General features: G+C 40.8%; 1 long non-coding RNA gene across 1 annotated transcript; it reads right to left on the reverse strand.

The window, feature by feature from the left end:
* Nucleotides 1-274: 274 nt before the first annotated feature.
* LOC124295354 lies at nt 275-8,662 on the reverse strand. The gene is made up of 4 exons (XR_006905274.1): nt 8,542-8,662; nt 995-1,120; nt 776-911; nt 275-686 (listed from the first exon to the last, which is right to left on the reverse strand). It is a non-coding gene; the product is annotated as an uncharacterized LOC124295354 (long non-coding RNA).
* Between the last annotated feature and the right edge of the window lie 12,237 nt (nt 8,663-20,899).

Below are 20,899 nucleotides of genomic sequence, written 5' to 3' on the forward strand. Positions count from 1 at the left end.
CGCAATCTGAAGAACGGTGCGTTCAACGGAAAGCATCTTCACCCGCAAAACCCCAAAATTATTATTGAGTAAATTTCAATATTCATCACTGAAAGGTTCCCCCCAATTTCTAATGTCAGAAGTAGTATTTTCATAATTTTTATTCGTACAATGGATTACACACTGGTTTGTTGCGTATCATATGCTGAATTATACATAATATATATAACAGATAATTATATTTCATACATCATGAATAATAATTCATACATGTTAAATCATATGTTAAATCTGAGTTCCTATGTAATTCACTTCCATCAAAGGCCTCACTTATTTTATACCTATTCAGGCACTTAAATCCACCCACTCGAATATTTTGACACTGCCACGCTTTTTCCGTTGTACTTAATATGCGCAACCGTATGAGGTACAAATTCTTCGACGATTCCTTTTCACCAATTGATCGCTTGGTATAAACGATACACATTGCGAAGAGCTTTCCGACGCCACGTCACGTTTCCATCCCCACAGTTACCATTACTGTCTCACCATCGTCAGTCTGCTCGCAGCTGGTTAGATTGACATTCACTCTAATTCAGAGTGAGTACAAATTTCAGAATATCACTTTCGGACTTATCTGACATCGGATCTTGGATTTTCTGCACAGCTTTCACATAGCCAATAAAGGCGGTTCTCTCTACAGCAGCCTGCGATTCAAATAATAATCGATTGTCGTCATTTTTCAGAATAAAATAGGAATTACACGGGAATCTTTTATCAGACAGTAAGTAGCTACCTTCGAGGATTAACCTTTCCGGGGTATTGCAGATGCCAGTGGTACCACATCTTCTCGCCTTACCAGCCTCACAGCTCATCCAGCATTCAGGATCCAGTAGTTTGCGCTTTTGTCGACCATCCGTAATCGGCTTCAGCTGCAAGCACAATTGGAATCATGGTTACCATTTATCGTCAATCGAATAGTTTCACCTGAAAAAGTTTCCAGTGCCATCCTTACCACTTGAAAATATTAGAATACTTCTAGAAAGGTGGTACAGTCGTTAAAGAGAACAGTAAGCAGTTCCTTGGAATCCTGCCAGTAGGTTCGAATCCCGCGATTTCCGTTCGCCATAAGTGAATGTAGCTGCAATTAATAAAAATTCGACCTTATTATGATTCTATTCCATATCTACGGTTAGAACGATTGTATACAGGGATAATTTCATTGGTCAAAGGTTCGAACGTGTGCTGTCTGACCAATCGAAAGAAGTTTACCAATTTTCTCAATAGAAACTAGGGCGAAATCGACGGCAGAATGTTCCGGGAAAGCTCGAGTATAAACGGCGATAGCGAGCTGGCCAGGATTGCTCCGATTTCCGGTAGAGTTGACAGTTGAATTCATGCAGGAAGTCCGCGGTTCTAATTAACATAATTTAACTTGTCGTAGGCGGACAGCTATGCCCCAGTTCCAGACGCAACAGTGCTACCGTAGCCGTTATCTAAACTAGTAGCGATTATTTGCACCGACTACAATGCGCTGTGTGGCATAGAGCCCCGTGTTACACGTATAACAATGTGTACGAAAGTTCAAAGTTGCCCCAGAGGGACTAGAGGAATAGCGCCTCCATGTCCTATGAGCCGAGGGCCAGGCAATTGCGTTTACTGTCCCGAGTCCCCCAACGTTTTGCGCATTCTACCCTCAGCGCTCGTTCATGACGACGCCGAATTCCTCCGCTGGGCGCCTTTCTGCAATTACCCAACAATTCTGCACCGTAATGCAGCCGTTATTTTTCGTCCAGTGTACGGGAGGCAAACCGCAGTCGAATATCGGGGCCTTATACTGGGCTGAATTTGACAGGCACAAGGGTACATGTACATTTACATATGCCTAAATGCCTTAACCTTTCGGCTAACTTGTTTTCGGTTTGAAACAAAATGCGAGTTCAATTATATACGGATTATGTGACGATGACTGGCGATGCAGCTGACGTGAGAAAATGAGATGCATTGTCACATAATTCGTATGTAGAATTAAACTCGCATTTTTTTTTGGACCGAAAACAAGTTTGTCGGAAGGTTAAGGCATTTAGGCACTCATTGTCCTGCCCTTTTCGGTAAGTGCAAGATAATGTTTTAACAATATGCAAAGTAAGTTAACAATAAAAATATTTTTTTTTTTAAAATATTGAACTAATTTTTAAGCAATCTATTCGCATATTCACTTTCTTAAGGATGGTCAAAATGATCAAAGTGGAAAAATCGCCGACGATGGAAAAGTGATCGCACATATGACGCTGCTTGTACATGTCCCGTCACGATTTTGCTATTTTCCATTAATTTTGCGGCGATCATATGTCTCGAAGAGTTCGCGTACGTCCGTTTCTCACGAATCGATCGATTCGTGGCGAACTCAAAAAAAAAAAAAGAAAAAAATCGCGACTTGGTATGGCGGTGAGTATGTAGGGGGGAAAATGGGGTTTCGGCAAATCCGGCTGAGGCTGTAAAATATGTGTTACACCCCGCGAAAATGCCAAGGCTCGAGAGACAAAGTGGCTGGCGTTTACCTAACTTATCACGTCCTCATGCAAAGTGCAACGATGTCAGGCTGCCAAGCCACAAAACAGGTTTGTAGCCCAACTCCACGTCCGTCGGCTGGATCTTTTTTCCCCTGCCTTCTATTTTACTTCGACGTTTCCCTACCGGCGGGGGGAAACCTCGAGTGGCCGATGAAATCGCTGCGGCCGTTTTACATCGAGTCGATACCATCGCCGGGAGTCTATTCTGGATCTGGGAATTATTTTTTTTTTTTCGAAACGCTGCAGGTTACACAGGTAAAATATTCGTTTTATATCCGCAGCTCGATTTGTCCAATTAGAAAATCCGGTGCTCGGGCCTTCCTAATTACAAGCAAGAGCACAAACACCGTTATTCATCAGTTTACGAATCACCGTTCCCTCCTCGAACCGGGGGGCATGATTATTCTTCCAAAGTTGTGAGTCAAAACGCTTCGCTAATTGACGAGTCGTTTGATCTTGGGTTTCGAAAGAAGGGGATCCCCCGCTTACCGGGGACTCCCCGAAGGTTTTACTACTCCTCGAGATCAGGCCAGCGGGAATTTCCTGCATATATATATATATATATATACCTTGAGAGTTTTCATCAAAGCGCGACATTGACAACTCCGCTCCCAAGTTCCTTCGTTAATAAATGAAAACAAGGTCAAAACATAACGATAACAAGAACAACAATTGTCGGAAGGATAAAGCAATGGCAACGCAAACATGCAAATTTCGAAAAATAAACACCGAATGGTGCAAAGACAACATATTCGAAGAAGAGATTTAAGTTTCTAGCGGACCAAGTACACCACGCAAGGAAAAACAGGAACTGGAGGCAAAATCACGGCAAACACGACGAAGCTTTGCGGTTCTCCTCGGAAATCCACCCCCCCCCCCCCCCCCCCCCTTCCCGGTGATCTGCCGCCGCGGGGACCGGAAACAGGAAATAGATTTCCAGGAAAGCTTTATTGCCGCCCCTCCAGCCAAATCAAACATAAATAAAGATAAAATACGTGTAGCGCGCCACCCCTTTTGGCCCCTGTTTCTCACCCCTCGATGCTGCAATCCGGTAACCACTTCCCTGCAGGGTCGGTTCACCGTTATACCCGGGTTATTCCGCGCTCTGCTTTGCCGCTGCCCTGAGGAGTAGTTGTGCCAAGAGTTGCCAAGAGTTTCCCAATCTCGCAAAATTTAGGGCGGTTCCACCTCTTCCGCCAACCACCCCTTCCCACCCTGTGATCTATGCACCGGTCCTGCTTCTTGATCCGACCAACCCGGAAAGCGCAATCTTACTCTTGAAGAAGATTAAACTGGCTTTCTTTTGATCGATGATTATAAGCGTATCTCACTGTCTCACTTGTTAACTGCCCAACAGCTCGATTTCGGGGTTACGTTACCACAGATATTCAACGTATACACTTCTAGATGTCCTCATTTTCGCAACGCATCCTCATGTTTTTAGATATGGGGAACTCGAACTTCTTGGTTAACCACACGAAAAATGGTCAAATTGTTTGTTATTAACAATTTAAAAATCAAAAGTCGATATATCGAAAAACAGGTCGAACCAATCGATTCTGTGGTGAAGAATAAGAAAGTTTCTTTCTCAGACGATCCTCGTTGATGCCGTATTCTTCAGAAGTCAATTTACAGTTTACAGAGTTCCATTTGTTTTTAGACATTTGGCAATAAAAATAGGCCTTGGACGAGAAAACGTCAGTAGAAACACTTACGTATCTTTCATAACAGAATCGATTGGTGTCATTTGTTTTCGATGTTTCAAGTTACGTTTTTAAAATTATTAATAACAAGCAAGTCAACTATTTTTCGGATCAGTAACCAAGAAATTCAGGTTTTCCGTGCCACAAAACGTAACGACGCGTTGAAAAAATGAGGGGACTTAAAAGTGTACGTGGAAATTTCTCCGCTGCGTCCGGACGAATTACCGGGTAACAAAAGGTGCTACTTTCGTGGCACTGAAAGCTTTAGCGTATATCGAGCTTAAACGTGGAAACAAGTCACCTCGGCGCCAACAGATAGGCAACCAGAGACCAGGGTTACAATCTGCCATCTTACAAACTAAATCGTACCGCCCGATTCTGTAGGCGGCGGGACGGTTTGTTTCGACGCCCGATATATGTATAAAATTAGGTATTGAAAATTTGAGCTCGTTGAAAAAAAATAGACGTTGAGTGAAAAATTCCATAACGTCAATGAATTTCGTGAACGATTTGAGCCCGAAAAAATTTCAAGCTGGATCCGACTCTAACCTCGAATTTATCGAATCAGCGATTTTTCATCAACGTCACGGTGATTCAAGATATCAAAGAACATTTTTGCCTGCGGGATTGGATTCCGGCAAAGGATATCGACGCGAACATTCCGCCTTGAAATGGTTCGGCAGGGAATGAGAAAAAAAAAATCAGATTAATTGGTTCCCCGTCGGTAAAGCAGATACATAAAAAGGCTCAAAGTTCCCCCAGTGAGTTTAAGCTATTTGCAATTAATCCTGCGGGGGTGGAACGAGGCGATGTGTTTACGTATGAAACGATAGGGTCGTGCAGAACCTTATGGTAACACAGGGATCGAGGAGGGAGGTTCAGCTGCGTGGAAACAAACCTACGTTTGCGCGCTCTCTGCAGCGCTACACCACGAGGGTTAAGTTAAATGGGACAGAATGGAGACGTCCAACGTATGCGAGCCACGGCTCGTGAGCATCCTATTTATTACCCACCTCATGCTGTACTGCCATACACTCACGCTTTGCATTAAGAAAAAAAAAATAAAAATGTATTTTTTCCTTGCAGTTAAAAGAAAATTCCTCGTCAAACGGGTTGCATCGTTAAAATGACATGAAAAAATAAATAGAGTACGATTGACCATTAATCAAAGAAATAGCCACTGTAAGCTAATCTTCATTACTAGTATCCGAAACCATGGTTTTCCGGTTATGGAAAAAAAAAAAACGATTATAGTTCGAAAAATGATTCGATATCGTTACGTACGCCATGTGTGAGATTTTGTTGGTAATTATATCGATAATTGGATATCAATGTGTACGAATATATCTGAGGGATAATTGTCTGTCAGAGACTGATTGGGGTTTGAGTAGGTCGATTCGATGAGCAGAATGGGAAAATATTTTACTCCGGAACAATTACCGATGGAATTTTTCAATTTAATTTATCAACCCCGGCGTTTTACAATTGTGAAAAAAGCCTGTAACGAGCGGTTCTAAGCTTTTGTCCTCCCCTCTTCCTTTCTCTGCCCGTTTCTTTGCTTTACGGAGGTGAAAAGAAGAGCGAATGGAGTAATTTCGTTCCATTGAACGATTCAAGCATAGAGTCAATTCGCTTGATATCGATTATACCCTGCAAGCTCATCTTCGCTCGGGTTTTCATAATCCTTGAACTGTAGATTGGAGTCGCCGGTCTGACAAAAGCCGATGAAGAGACGTTGTCAGGGAAATCAGTGTATATAGTAGCATAAAATTTCAACGAACTAAATGATCTGCCTTTATAGAGTCGAAATTAAAGGACATGGACGCGCCGATAATCGGCAGCAAATGCCACGTTTTTTATTTGTGACTCAACCCGAGTTTCGAATTATCCAATTAAAAATTCTTGGTACGCGATTCGCACAGTTTGTTGAAAATTTCACGGTCTTTCACGTCTGGCTCGAACCATATCCGTGTTTCCGAAACTCCGATGTTTGGATGAAAATTTACGCTGAAAAAGTAAAGCTTGATACCGATAGTACCGAGCAACAAAATTTGTCCCGCGATGTACGAATACTTTTAACCTGCAGTTATTTTCCGGTATTTTTCCCGATTTTGCAGCCGGATTCGAGCCTCGATGTCAAACTGCGGCTGAAATTTCACGAGACAAAACTTCCGTCACCTCCGGATTCATATCCAACTGCACTGTTCGTGATAAAATAATTGGCAGATGCACCGAGGGTCGGAAAAGTTGGTCGAGAGAATTTCAATTCGCGGAATTAGAACCGAGCCATAGGCGATAAAATAATTGACAGACATACGCCGGGTGTCAGTGAACTTGGCCGAACAGCCAGTGGATGTGACGCAGCTAACAATAAATATAATGAACTGGAAATACATTTATTAAATTTTTTATGGTGCATTGAAAAAGTGAGTCAAAATAACGAAATATTACATCAGCATGTGACAATTTCGTTATAAGAACTGTGATTCCGAAATTTTCATTTTTCATGAGATAATAGAATAATCAACAAGACACAAGCTGACCGATTTTCATAATGGTATCAGGCTTGTTTAAAGGAATTATAATGTTAGAAATGAAACTGGAACGTTTATGCGCTGAGAGAATCTTCAGGAAAATGCATCAAGTTGAATAAATTTATGGCTTACGTAAAATTCTAGTTAAATACCGTTCGATACTGTTCTTTCATTAATTCAGTCAAGGCACACGAACTCTCCGATCATATGCGAGAAATGTAAACTCGCGATGCGATGATTGTGTTAACTAAAAAACCGCAATTTAGGACGCTGGTGATTTTTAACCGTTCAAATCGTTATGGGTGGTTTACGTTTGCGGTGCATCCGCACGAATAACCCTGAAGCGGTAATATGCCTGCAGAAATAAATGCTTACCTACATATTACGATAAAGCAATCACGTCGGGCCGAGGCGTGAATTGATCGGTGAAAGAACGGGGTTCGATTTCCGCGCGATATTCTCCCCCCATTATTCCGCTTCATTATCCCTCCGAATAACCTTTGGCCTTTGTTCCATCGACCGTAGAATCTGGGACGTGATTAAGGTGAAACTAATTCATGGAAATAGGCAAAACGGGCTGCGCGGGAAGTTAGTCAGCAGGTGATTACGCAAAGAGGCTTCAGCTCGACAAGCGAACGGCTGACCCGCGTCCCCGCATCGATTTTATTTACGGTGCTTACTTTATCACTCGCCTCGGGTAAAAGCGTCTGTGTTTGCGCGCAAACTATACATCGTGTAAATGCGTGGATAACACATATGGACCCGATGCATACACGTATATATACATGCGTATATACGCCGTTTTATACGATACATTTATTTTCCTACGTGAGAACCGAACGCAATCTCGGAGTAGAGATCACTGAACCTGCAGTGTTACTCCGCACTCTGTAATATGGGATTCACATCGGCGCCAATATGCTTTTGTCGACGCGGAAAATCAGAAAAACTAAAAATTTCGAGAACTCTATTTCACTGTGCTGATTTTCTAACGATCAGTGATTATTAGCAATCTTTGATAAAAATTTTCAACCGTAACTCGCAATGTTCTGCAAAGCGAAAGGAACGCGAATTCAGTTTTTCTTACTAAAAAAACAATAATAAAGTGACCGGTCACGAAGTGAATTGATATTTTTCTCTATCTATGTTAAAATCAATTTGTAACAGCGCATTTGTCGTAGTGAATGTGCTTTCAATACTTCACGTGGCGGTCGGACCGCCAACTTCTGTATTTTATTTTTTTCTCAGACTTTTTCCGATAGGGTGGTAATTTCGGGCTGGAGATTTCGCGGAGGGAAATGTTATTCGTTGAGACAGGACAGAACTGAGGGTTCGCGGTGGCGTGAATAAGCCGATACTTACTTGTTCACTTTCGAGTCTGCAGGCTGCCGGTTTAAAATTTCTTCTCGTTCGCTTACTATTTTTTCCTCTTTTTTTTTTATTTTCCTCTACCCCTGAAGACTTTGCCAACTATTATACACGCGAAGACTGAACTACGCGACTGACAGCGAACAAAAGGACTTTTCTCTCTCTTTCTCGTAAAAAGTTTTCTCCTCCCCTGCCGTACCGAAATTGCAGTTACTGCCGGCACGGTTCAGGAAGCCGGAAGTGAAATGTGGAGAATAAAAAATTGCCACGAGGAGAGAAGAAGAAACGTATAAAATAAAATTAATGTACAATACGGCCGTGCGCGACAAATTGGTATGCGTATAATAACATGAAAAGTTCTGAGGGGTATAAAAATATTCTTACACGTGTTGAATGGAAATTTTCTTCACTATCCACACCCTCCAATTATCACGTCATTAACGTTCACCCGGGGAATCTGAAGGATCTCGATTTCAAAGGACAACGTACGCATCCCGGATCTCGGGGTGTTTTACCATTTTCTGGAGGAACGCTCGGGTGACTCCTTTTCCTCTGAACTTGCAAGTCTGAAAACCGATACACAGTATGTGGTAACGGAATATGATGTAGGTATAATTCTCATACCCTGGGATCAGAGCGAATTCAGCCTATACGGGATCAGGCTCATATTATACATACGTGCGTTTTGTCGCGTAACAATGATCCCTCGGCGGTTGATCAACGATCGAACAAAACTTCGGAAAATTATATATCCGGTTATTTTTCAGAAATGTTCCAAGGGTAATCCAATACAGAGTAAATCCGCCTACATGTATACAATTTAGCGTACATGCAATCAAAATCCGCCGGCAATTATGCAATTCGAGCTATAATTAAACAAAATCCGCCTGCGTATATGCAATTCAGGGTCGTTTTTATCCATCGATATTTGTCTCATGGTCTACAATTGGTTGGAGAGTACCGAAGTTAACCAATTGTGAGTAACAGAACAAATGTGATTCGGTAAAACGTATTTTCACAGTTGCCTGAACGCAGGCGGACTGTGGTAAACGTACATCCGATTGCATAAAAGCAGGCAAATTTTGGTAATACGTACGATGAATTGCATGAATACGGGCTAATTAACTCTGTGTTGTACTACCCGTGGAAAACTGGTAAGAAATAACCCGACACAACTGGGTGATAAAAGAATGAAAAAAATGTAATCACATAACTCACCTCAGACGTGAGGTTGAATATACGCTAGTCAATATTTGAAGCATTCTAAAAATCGGCTCCTGCAACCTGGCGTTTCACATTCCAAAGACGTTCACCGAGCTCGTAATTCTTTGCTGGTACATCCGGGGCCTAGACACTTTTCCGAGGTGGTGGTGGGTCGCCTGCCGCTGGTATGGGATACTAATCTGAAATTAGATCCGCAAAATAAGTTTCTCCAGTTGCATAACCGACAACGTTGAATGAGTTTCTTTCCTCGCTGCAGCCACTGAAAGATTATCCAGAGTGCAGCAGTCATCGACGTAGGTGTGAGTGATTGTATTACATATAGAGAAATTTCTGCATATGAGTAAAATTCATAGCATTAATAATTTTTCGCATCTGATTTGATCGCGGTTTTTGAATACGGAGAGACCAGGCTACTCGTTAAACTTGTGAGTGAATCGAGCTTTCAAGTAGTAGAATCATAGATTGCACGATTAAAGAGAAATTCTGCCAACCCAGTACGAGTGAAATGCAGAGGCACATAATGTTTGAAAAAAATTCATACCAACCAAGTTTCTGATAAACCAATATCTGCGATTTCCTTGGTTTTCTCAGAATTTCACACCACGGAATTTAGGCGGAAAAATAACTCGACTGATTTATGTGTGCAAAGAATTTCGATGAATTGGAGAATTCGTATAACGTCAGCTGAATCATTTTTAGTATAGATTTTTCAAAAGCTTCATCATCTTAGATTGGACAACTTTTTGGCACAATCTGGATTCGGAGGTGTGACCGATACGCACAGGTATAAACATAACGCTGCTAACTTTTGACATTCAAGTGTGCGAAAAGAAGATTCCGGGACAGGCGCTAATAGCGGTCGACAGTTTAACCAAAATCCTATTACGCTTTATGAATATATTTGTTCTTGGAATGACTACGGCGTGTAAAAATAATTAAATTCCACGCGAGTCGCGGAAGGCAATGCGACGCGACGCCTGGCGTGCGTGATTAAATTAAAATTTTCCCTGCCACCTCCTCATCCTTTACCCCTTCTGCTGGCACGTTTTAATAGGGATTTGCATCTTGTTAACTGTACTACACTTACCCCCCCCCCCCCCCCCCAGCCATCCCCCTCCCCTCTTTGTACCGGTGCTGAAAAAATATCACCGACTGACAAATTATTTACTTACGCAGACGATAGAAGATTTGATATATTTGGAAAGAGATCAAGAAATGAAGTGACCAAAGTCAATGATGTCGAATTTAATTGAACCGACTTACGTCAAAGTAGAGGAAAAATTTAAATCGATGCTTTTGAACTGTGATTAATTCAGGTTATTCATAATTTTAGACTGTGTCTCTTGTTTTTAATTGTGAAACGTACTATCAGTTCAAAGAATACGGGAACGAAAATATCAAAATTACTTCAATTGCGTTATCAATTTTTGAGATTTTTCCTAACGATATATTTTCCAATGAATTTAAACTGAATCTGTTTTAAAATTCGGTCGATATTTTATAACTTCTTGCAGTTCAACCATATTTTTTTTAAATAATCTGTAATCTACTCAGATTAAAAGGGGTCCAAATATTTTCCCTACGTACCTCCTGCCATCAGATCATTAGAATAGAGCTCTCTTTTACTCTATTTTTCACTTTGGCTATTATTCCGTTCACGGGGCAGCACCAATGCGAAAAAAGAAAAAATCCGCGAGTTCTGCTGCGGCGAGAAAAGCCGCAGAAATAAAGCCAACTGAGCACTAACGGCGCTCGTCGTATTCTGAGCAATTAAATCCTCATTGTCGATGGAAATAAAGGCAAATCGCGTTCAACGCAGGTCCAGAGTCTCTGAATTAGCCACGGGGGTAGCTCGCTGCGCCATGTACGCTAGCAGAATTGCAATTTTCTGCAACAATGACCTTATAACTCGGTCAGGTAGGCTGCAAGTACGACACGAGTCGGTTTGCGGCATTTTGTCCGATACACTGTAGCACACGAGAATGAGCAGTTATGATTATTATCTAAACGAAGATAAGATTGGTGAATGTGAAAAAATAATTGTTAATTCGTCAACACGCTTCTTTACTCTCGGGAAAAATTATTTGTTGTAGCTAAGAAATATTTTTCCTTCAGGGATCGAAGTATTTCCTGATATTGAGTAAAATTTAGTTGAAGTAACAAAGTATCTCTTACTGCAAGGTAGAAAAAAAATTATTTTAGCTCCAAGAATCCTTTTTTTCAATGGCATCTAAGAAAAGAGATTGGGATGAAGAGGAGATCGTATCCAGATGAAGATGAAAGATGAGATTAATTCACGTGTTGTCTCTATAGGACAATCATCGTTGAGGTGAATCTGAATGCGAAATTATTAGCTTGCAGAAAATTACCCAGATATCGTACAACAGTAGAACAGCGAAGCCGTTTCTGGGCACAGATTCCTGTGTGCCGATATTTTGCCAACACCTAACCAAGACAGAAATATTTTTCCAGAATGTTTTATCATTAGAATTGAAATTCTCCACACCGCCAAACATTCTGAAAAAAAGGTTTGTGTCTTGGTTAGATGTCGGTAAAATGTCGGTAAGATGTCGGTAAGACGTCGGTAAGACGTGGGTATAGGAATCTGTGTTCAGAAACGGATTTGCTATTCTACCTGCAACACTGGCAATGTGTGATTATCAGCGCTCCAACCACACCTCTGGAATTATTGCAGGTCATTTATGCGCCCCCATAGCGAATTACAAGCGGCGGAGCCACGCGACGGCTGCAGTCATGATAAAAGAGTGGCTGCGAAGTCGTAGCTAAGCGAAGTGGTGGTTCGGTTTGGTTCAAAGGGGTATAAGAGCCGGCTAAAGACGGTAATAAAGAGGGCAAGACGCGCCCCATTTGATATGCAAATGGGCGAGCAGAGTTGAACTCGACGCGCCTGCAAGGCGACACTTGAATTCAGATATTTCCAATTTCGCGATTTGCGATTATATTCACGCTTCCGCGAGAATTCCTCCTCCTCTTATTCCTATTTTTTTTCTTCGCCATCCACCCCGTTTTTTCCTCTGTTGAAACAGCAAAAGTGACGGAAATTCCCCCAAACGAAAATAAGTTTATCGAATTAGCACCGCTGCATGCGGGGAAAAAATCGCGCGGCAGCTGCCGAGATGTGAGCGGAAATGCAAAAAGGAAAAATCATATCAACGGGCGAGGCGAGCTGGGAAAGCATTCAGTCGAACTTTTCAAGGCTGATCTTCGACTCAGGATAAGTATAAATATAAATCCCACAGGCGTGGAATTCCCATTTTCGCAACAGGCAAAAAAAAAAAAAAAAAAAAAAACAGCATAAAGCGATCGCTCATCATTCACGAATCGCCAATTGTACTTTTCGATAAATCAAGGCTGATGTAAATGCATAACTTGTGAATAATGAAAATCACGAAAGCTGTGAGTCGATTCAATTCAATGCAGATAATCAAAGTAACGTACAAATTTATTATTTATTCGAAAGCCCGTATATTTCTTGATTGAAATTTGTAGTTTTCAATTGCTATTTCTATACAAGCAACTGAGATTATTTCATCAAAAACTGACTCGGTCAACTTTGATCTCTGTATTTATTACATCTTGCAGAATTCATTGTTGGTCTGTTCAATGTGGGATTAAAAAAAAAAAGAAAGAAAATCTGTTTTTTGTGAGTAAAAAATATTTTGATTCCGGTATTCGACAAGATCAAAGAACACACATGCGCCTAAGTATTCAGTAATTCACCAAAAAAATGTCCTTGTATTTTTATTCTAAAAAAATGCTCCAGGTCTCTTTCGCGTATAAAGATTTTATAGAGTTATCGGGTACACAGCCGATACACGAATTGGCTGCATAAACACGATTCGAAAGGCGTTTAAAGAAACATGCAGCAAACAAGGGAAGAAAAAACGAAGGATTTCCTTTCGCGGGGTGTAATAAAATTGCGGAATCACCTCCCGCGGGATAAAAATACGTTTGAGGCAGCGTGCGAAGACCGGGCGTCAACATTTACAGCATCTTAAACCGCGCGTTTTATTCGGAATGGGGGTGGCATTTCAGGTGAATTCGGGCCCGCAGGGGGTGAAGTGTGAGAGTCCAGAGGGGCGGATTCAGGAGGGGTGAAAGGGAGCGAAGAATGAAGAATGAAGATCAACCGAGTATATACGAGGAATAAAAATCGCGGGGTGAAGAGTTAAGGGAGGGGGACGCGACCTGAGGAAAAGTGGGTAATGTTTTATGCATGGAATCTTTTCGATCGTTTCGTGTCTTGGCAGGTCCCGTCAATATGTTTGAGGTGTTCCACCGGTAAAACGAGGAGACTTCCGACAGCCAATAGAAGCCGTTTCAAAGGCTCTTATATACGCGGACGGGATGCCGCTCCGGATTTCGTTTGGCTCGTCGATCCCGATGAGAGAGAGAGGGAGAATCGTTTCACCAGACCGAATATGCCGCCCATATTTTTCCCCCGACTCTTTTTCTCCGCGACACAAACTCTCAGGGAATCATCTTAGGCGCTTCTGATCCTCGAACCCCTATTTCGCCGGTCCGAATCTTGTCCGAAATCGCCGTTCCTGCACTATCCGCAATATTCTCGACCATCCCCCACCCTCGCCAAATTGACGATGATGAACAGCTCACGAAAAACTGCTGTCCAAAAATTGTCCCCTTTTCGCCAATAGCCAGGGATAGTAATAAAATAAAGGTGAGCAAAATTTTCATACAAATTATCCTCAGGCACTGCAGGGGTTGGGGTGAGAATGTGGAAATGTTGGAAAATAGCAGGCTCACGATTTCGGATTTCAAAAAACCCGTATCTCATAGAATTTCAAAATGTTGTAGATCGAAATATAGGATACAAAAATATTGAAATTCTGTGCAATAGATTTTCGCATCCTTGAAAATTCTACATTGTGACCCTCCTGTTATCCGATCGTCATACATTTTCACCCCCAACCTTTGAATTCAACATTAAGAAATGTTGGCCATTTAATATTCGATCATACGGCGAATAAATTTTATCGATTTGAAGTAAGCAACAGTCTTTTTTTATACCATCATTTTTCTCTGTACATACATATCATGCAGAGAATAAATTTCATTCCAAGTATAATTTAATTAAGACTAACCGTCGCGATCGATTTTGAACAGTGTCAAAAGTAGGTCAATCCTCTTGAGAAACTGAAACTGAGATTGCTGTTTTCAGTTATTTTATTTCGAAATAGTTCAAATTCGAAGCACGTAGATTTTTTTTTTTTTTCATTCTCACTGTGCACGCGTCGGAGAAATCTTATAATACGAGTTTCCGTGGTGAGGTGAGATTTGATTTTCTACTTCCTCACGGTGATATGACGTTGATATTGAACGGATTCTGGCTGGGTTGATTAGATTACGTTTCTCAGATAGTGAGGGAGTTTCATTTTATTTTATTTCCTTCGAATCGACTCAGCTTATATCTTCATTTTTCAGTGTAGGTATTGAATACATTCCATTGAATTTCTTCGAGTTTTCTTTTCATTCTTTTTCACAAGATTGTAAAAGCGCATTTTCAGCTTCCTTCCATGAAGTTCTCGATCGCATGAAAAGGATGCCTTTAATCCCGCAGGACGGTAAAATTATAATAAATAAAAAAAAAAAAAAAAAAGAAACAAAGAATTCATTAATAATAATAATAATAATAATAATAACACAGCGATGGTAAACCGATAAAACGCTCCTATAAACTGATGGTGGAAAAAATATCGGAGAATGATTAAGGCTACAGAGGGCCGGTGCATTCATAGGGTATAAAACTCTTCCTAATCCCTTACGCGCATAAAAGTCGAGGCTGGATGGCCGAAGTTTAATGCGTTATTACGGCATCGAATCGGCTGCATAATTGTTGTAATAATCAATGGACGTCGCAGAATATGAGGAGGGATTATAAAGAGGGGGAAAATGAAAAACGCTAGGGAGGTTAAAACGGTGTGACGTGAGTGAAAATCGAAGAAAAAAAAAAAAACCATATTGGCGAGTGAATCGTCCTTTCCTCGTTCTATTTTCATCCCTTTAAGTTTTCGTCTTTTCCCGCGGTGTATTCGTCTTCCTCTTTATTTTTTCATCTCATACATCTCCTTTCCCCTATCCGGCGGTATACCAATATATTTCTCTGGTCCCCGTCGCTTTTTATTTCCTCCTAATAACCGAACGACATTAATCCGAGCGCCCGCGCTGATTGGTTCGATTCAATCAGCCCCGCTATCGCTTACATGGGCCATTCATTGAAAAGGGGAAGAAGGAGGAGAAAAAAAAACGATCGTTTGTCTCCCCCCCCCCCCCCCCCCCCAAATAAGACCGGCACTTTGACGTCGGTATATAGGGTGGCTCCTAAATCACGTCGAAAAATTATGATGCAAAGAACGAACCTTGATCATCCAATATCATGTCCGTCGATTCTTCCTTGATCCGATTCTCTTCATCCCCAAAGAATTGAGACCGCGATTTTCCGTTTTTAGCCAGGTTTACGGATTCAGGTATTACAGTGTAAAGCGGACACCCGGTAGACGACTCTCATAGAGAAAGAGAGAGGGAGAGAGATGGAGTAGAACTTGGAAGAGGAAGAGGAAGAGGAAGAGGAGAGAGGGTTGGGTTAGGAAGGGCAGTGGTTACGGTTCTGAGGTTCTAAGCTGTGAACGAGATTAAACGATCGAGGAACTAGCGCCACTTGTCAACGGGTCTCCTCCTTGTCGGTAAACAAAGCTTTGCGAAATTTCCCGAGATTCGCCAGCAGGAAGTCAAAGGTCGCCGCGTCCTTTCCGCAATTAGGGTAAAAACGGAAGCGCGCCTGGAACCTGGGAGAGACGGTGAGGTGAGGGTGAAATCCTCGCTTGCGAATCAAGTACCAACACAGTTGAAGACAACGGAGATCCCTCTCCGGTTTTTGCACACCCCCGGCAAAATACCCCTCACCTAACAATATAATACAAACTTATCGCGTTCTCTGTGTTCTACGAATCTCTTCCCTCTTCTTGTTCTCAGCCGATGCAACTCGCAGCCTTACTTCCGCTCCCTGATTAACGCGTTTAATTAAGAGAGAGAGAGAGAGAGAGAGAGAGTTCTACGGGTAGAAAATCGATTTTAGGTTCTTTGCATTTTTTCTTACACTTACATCCCTCGTCTCGATTCCCAAAATTTTTTGGGATCGGAAACCTTTGATTTGCACGAGTCTGCATCCGGCCAATTTAATGTAATAAACAGTTTAAACTTTACATACATTTTTCTTCATTCTTGATTTATCAAACTTGCGCGCAAAGTTTCTTCTACAGTTTCTGAAATTTTTACACGTTGTTTTCTTTTTTTTTTGTTTAACTATTTTTCACACCGTGGCACAGGATTTTTCCCAAATTCTCATCTCGAAGACAGATACTCTAAATTTTATTTTGAAAACAGCTAATTTTTTGTTACGATTCTTATAAAATGACGTATTTTCTTTCAACACTAAGCTATTAAAAAAATCCTGCGACAATTTGCGGGAATTTGCAAGTAGATTATGCTCAAATCATCCATATGCTATGCTGCAAATATTAAACGAGAAACCTTGCGTGTAATGATTTTTCACATTTTGCACACTATTAATATTGCACTCAGTGCATCACTCCGATACATTTCAATGAGGATCTAATGAGGCAAATTTACTCTAAAGGATGTAAGAAATGCATGTCTATAGTCTTTAAATTTTTTAAAACTTTTTCTGCCCGAGAAAAAATTAACTGAAATGTTAATGTTTTTATTTTTATGTAGCAACGTGTGTCACATAATTCTTTGAAAATGTTATTAACAACTATATTTGTGCGCGTAAGTGAAGCTCGATCGATTTTCCTACCCACAATTGGAGATTTCGATGTTTCAGGTTTATTATGTTATTTTCAACCGGACTTTGAACAAAAAATTGTAAATATTACTCGTGTCTAATTCTTGTCACTTTATGGGTGTTTGTCTCTAAAAGAGGTCTAGAAAATAAGGGAAATTATATTTTCAGAACTTCTTTATTGTCAAAATTTATTCGAACCTCAAGCAAAGTTTACAAAAATCATATTTCACTTCATTACATTTATCTGCAAGTAAATCTCTGCTTAGCAAATTAATTAGCGAAATAAAATTTAAGCAAAAAAAAAATCTAAATGAAAATAGAACTAAACGAAAATTAATCCAATCATCAGCCTGCTGAGTTTTTCTTTTAAATGCCAAGGTGATCAATGAAAGTTGATTTTCCACCGACAGCGAGCGTCGCGTGTTAACTGATTACGGTTTCCGATTTCGCTAGTGATTAAATCGGAACGTCAAGAGACAAATCTGAGTAGCTGTATATCTATACAAAATGTGAAATGCAGAAAGCGATAGTGAAAATGAAGCGAGACAGAAAGAGGGAAGGAACGAGAAGAAAACCGTTTCGTTGAAATCTGAAGCATAATCCGCAATCTCTAAGCCTCTTATTTCATCTTGCCTTACAAACGCTTCGCTCGCTCGCTTCCCCAATTTCCGCGAATCTTAGCGGTTGTTTATCAAGGAGTCTCGTTAGGCGCGCCGATATAATAACTAATTATCCCCACCTCCCCCTCGCCCTGTCCGCTCTTTCATAATTTGGCATGGAACGAAGAGGTTCGTTAACGAGACAACCGCCGGGCGTGCGAGAAAAGCGAGAGAGGTTTATTACGGGGTTAGGATGCTTTTCAAGGATTCAACATGAATAAGGAACGGAATAAAAAATAACGCGCAAACAAACATGGCGGAAAAAGACAATGGAAAAGGAAATTCAGGCCTAGCTGGTTCCTTTTCGCAGCGTTGAAAATTACCCAAAGGGGAAATAATTACGGGCTATTTCACCGGCCAAACTATCGGGTGCGCAAATTGCGAAGAGGATAAAGAGAAGGGAGGAAGCTTTTGGAAAGCTTCTCAACTCTTTGTAGGGTGGCTTATTTTCCACCGGATTTCAGAATCCGTTTAATTATTTCTATTGTTCGATCTGCGGAGAGCGATTGAAGCAATTTTCCTCTCTTCTTCTCTTTTTCTTTTTTTTTTTTTGTTGTAAAATTTGGACAAAGTTTGAGCCTGAATCATCAAGTGACGATAATTGACGAACAAAAATGTATATGTAGCTAGGTTTTATTTGAACGATTAACTGCATTTCTCATATATCTGAGTTGGATGATAAACGTTGGTGGTTCTGTGAATCGGAGAGAAAAAAATTTATAGAAAAAGAGCGGAGGTGAGTCAAAAAGTGGAGAATAAAAGGAGAGCGCGATCGGCTCAGAGAAGAGGATTATAAAAAAAAGAAAAAAAAAAAGAAGCAGTGATAAAAATGAAAGAGGAGCAAATAAATATAAATAATTCAACCAGCGCGTTGCGAAGTGAAGCGATAAATTTCGTGGAGAGTATCGGATAGCTTAGTTTTTTTTTTTTTTTTTATTAATCTATTTTTACTCTCTTTCTTCGTATACCCTTTTTCCTCTCTTTATCGAACGGTGGAATTTTTAACACGCGAGATAATAAAAGATACGGATAAACACGCGATGACTGATGATCATTTTTCGAAACGATCGTAACAATTTTGACCTTTGATGTATCATATCGCAATTTATCACAAATTTATTTACACATATGTTACACAATCCTGAAACATTGCTCGATGAGAGTCGACGTATATTTCGAAAGTAAAATTACATCACCGGCCGTTGAAAAAATACTCTTTGACGCGTTTTAAAATCTTGTTCTGAAACTCGCAACGGATGCTTTTTAAGAATAACAATTATCAAACTCAAGTAGCTCTGCAGTAGCTAATGCATTGTAAATATGAAACACAGTAAAAGTGTGTGCATTAAAGGCGTTAAAACTCACAGCGAACTGCCACTTTTGCATCGATTATTCGCTCAAGTACCTTACGGTGGTTGTGGATGGTTAGAGAGAAAGGGAGAAAGGGAGAAAGGGAGAAAGGGAGAAAGGGAGAAAGAGAGAAAGAGAGAACAAGCCTTCGAAGTAGACCGAGTAGAGAGGAGAAACCGAGGTATAAGAGACGGAGTTTTACTGTATTATAAATATATAGCCGTCTTGTAATGCACTCAACAACTTGTACCAAAGTGAAACAGGATAGAGATAAAAAAAAAAAAAAAAAAAACCAGAAACAACACAATGAAAAAAGAAATTGAGTGATAAACAAGCGTGTACTTATCGCGGGGTGAGGGACAAGACGATGGGAAAAAATTACGGAAAGCGAATTAATAAACAACAAAGAAAATAAGAACAACAAAACGGGGATGAAAGAAAAACAACGAAATTGATTTGGGATAAGAAAAAAATGGAGAGTAGAATAACAGGAATTTTATATCCCTTATGTCAGACATCTGAGCGCTTTTTAATACTGCGGAAGAGTTGACTCGACGGTGTTACGGAATGTACCATATACGTTTGCGATGGTATAATAAATTCTTGTGTCAGATTGTGATAGGTAAATTTGCAATTAATTCTAAACAATGCGCGACTACCGATTATTTCAGTAGTCTCGAAAAATTATTAGCAGACAATTTTTGTAATCTATTTTGATATTCCCGTTTCCCTTAATTATTTTTATACTACTGTATTGACAAACCGGTACGAAAGGAAAGAAAATTAAGCTGACTAATGTCAAACCGAAACATTTGAAATAATAACAAACAATATTATTAATACTTTTCTCTACGATCTATGGGTTGAAAAACATGGTTTCGACACTTTTTCGAGATGACTATATTGAAATTGTATTATAATACGAATGATTGATGTACGGTACTAACATATTAATAAAAAAAATTGAGAATCTCAACTCGTCGAATTCTTCAAAAAAAAAAAACGTACCGATCCACAATTTCTGCAACGTTGAAAATAGCGCACTTCGGGAGTTGACCAAACTTGACGGAAACGCGACAAGAAAAAGAACGAGGAAAAAAAAAAAAATCAAAACGAAAAAAAAAAACCACTGGCTGAACAAGATCCGGGACAGAAGAATCCCGACGAAAGACTGAGAGAAAGAAACGAGGACTGCGAGGGGGAAAAAAAAAAAAAAATGTGGTGCAAAAACGGAAAGCTGCAGAAGGATTAAAAAGAGGTAGATAGGGAGGGAGGGTAATAGAGCCAAGAGACCCTTGGGATCGGGGGATGTAAAAAAAATCAGGCAAGCACAGGCAAAAAACTTAGACACATCCTCGGCGTTCGCTGAACGGATGTCAGATAGGAGTTGGCAATTAAGACTCACCCCCGGGAGGCGGCGGCGTCAGGGACGTCTTTTACTCCCGAAATAAGGAGACGGGGGAACGGGGTCGATGCCAAGAGGAGCAAAGGGTGGAATTCGAGACGTTCTCGGTTCCCGGCTCGCAGCCCTTCCCACGGTTTCGCGGGGCGTCGAGACATGTGCAAGATTCCACGCGGCTCAACCGTGGAAACCGCTGCTGCTGGCGCTACCGCGAAGCGACCGTCGCTATCGGAGCGCTACCGGCGCTGCTTTGCTGCTGATAAT

This window comes from Neodiprion lecontei, chromosome 7 (genome assembly GCF_021901455.1).
Source record: "Neodiprion lecontei isolate iyNeoLeco1 chromosome 7, iyNeoLeco1.1, whole genome shotgun sequence".
In the NCBI taxonomy this organism is placed as follows: Eukaryota; Metazoa; Arthropoda; class Insecta; order Hymenoptera; family Diprionidae; genus Neodiprion; species Neodiprion lecontei.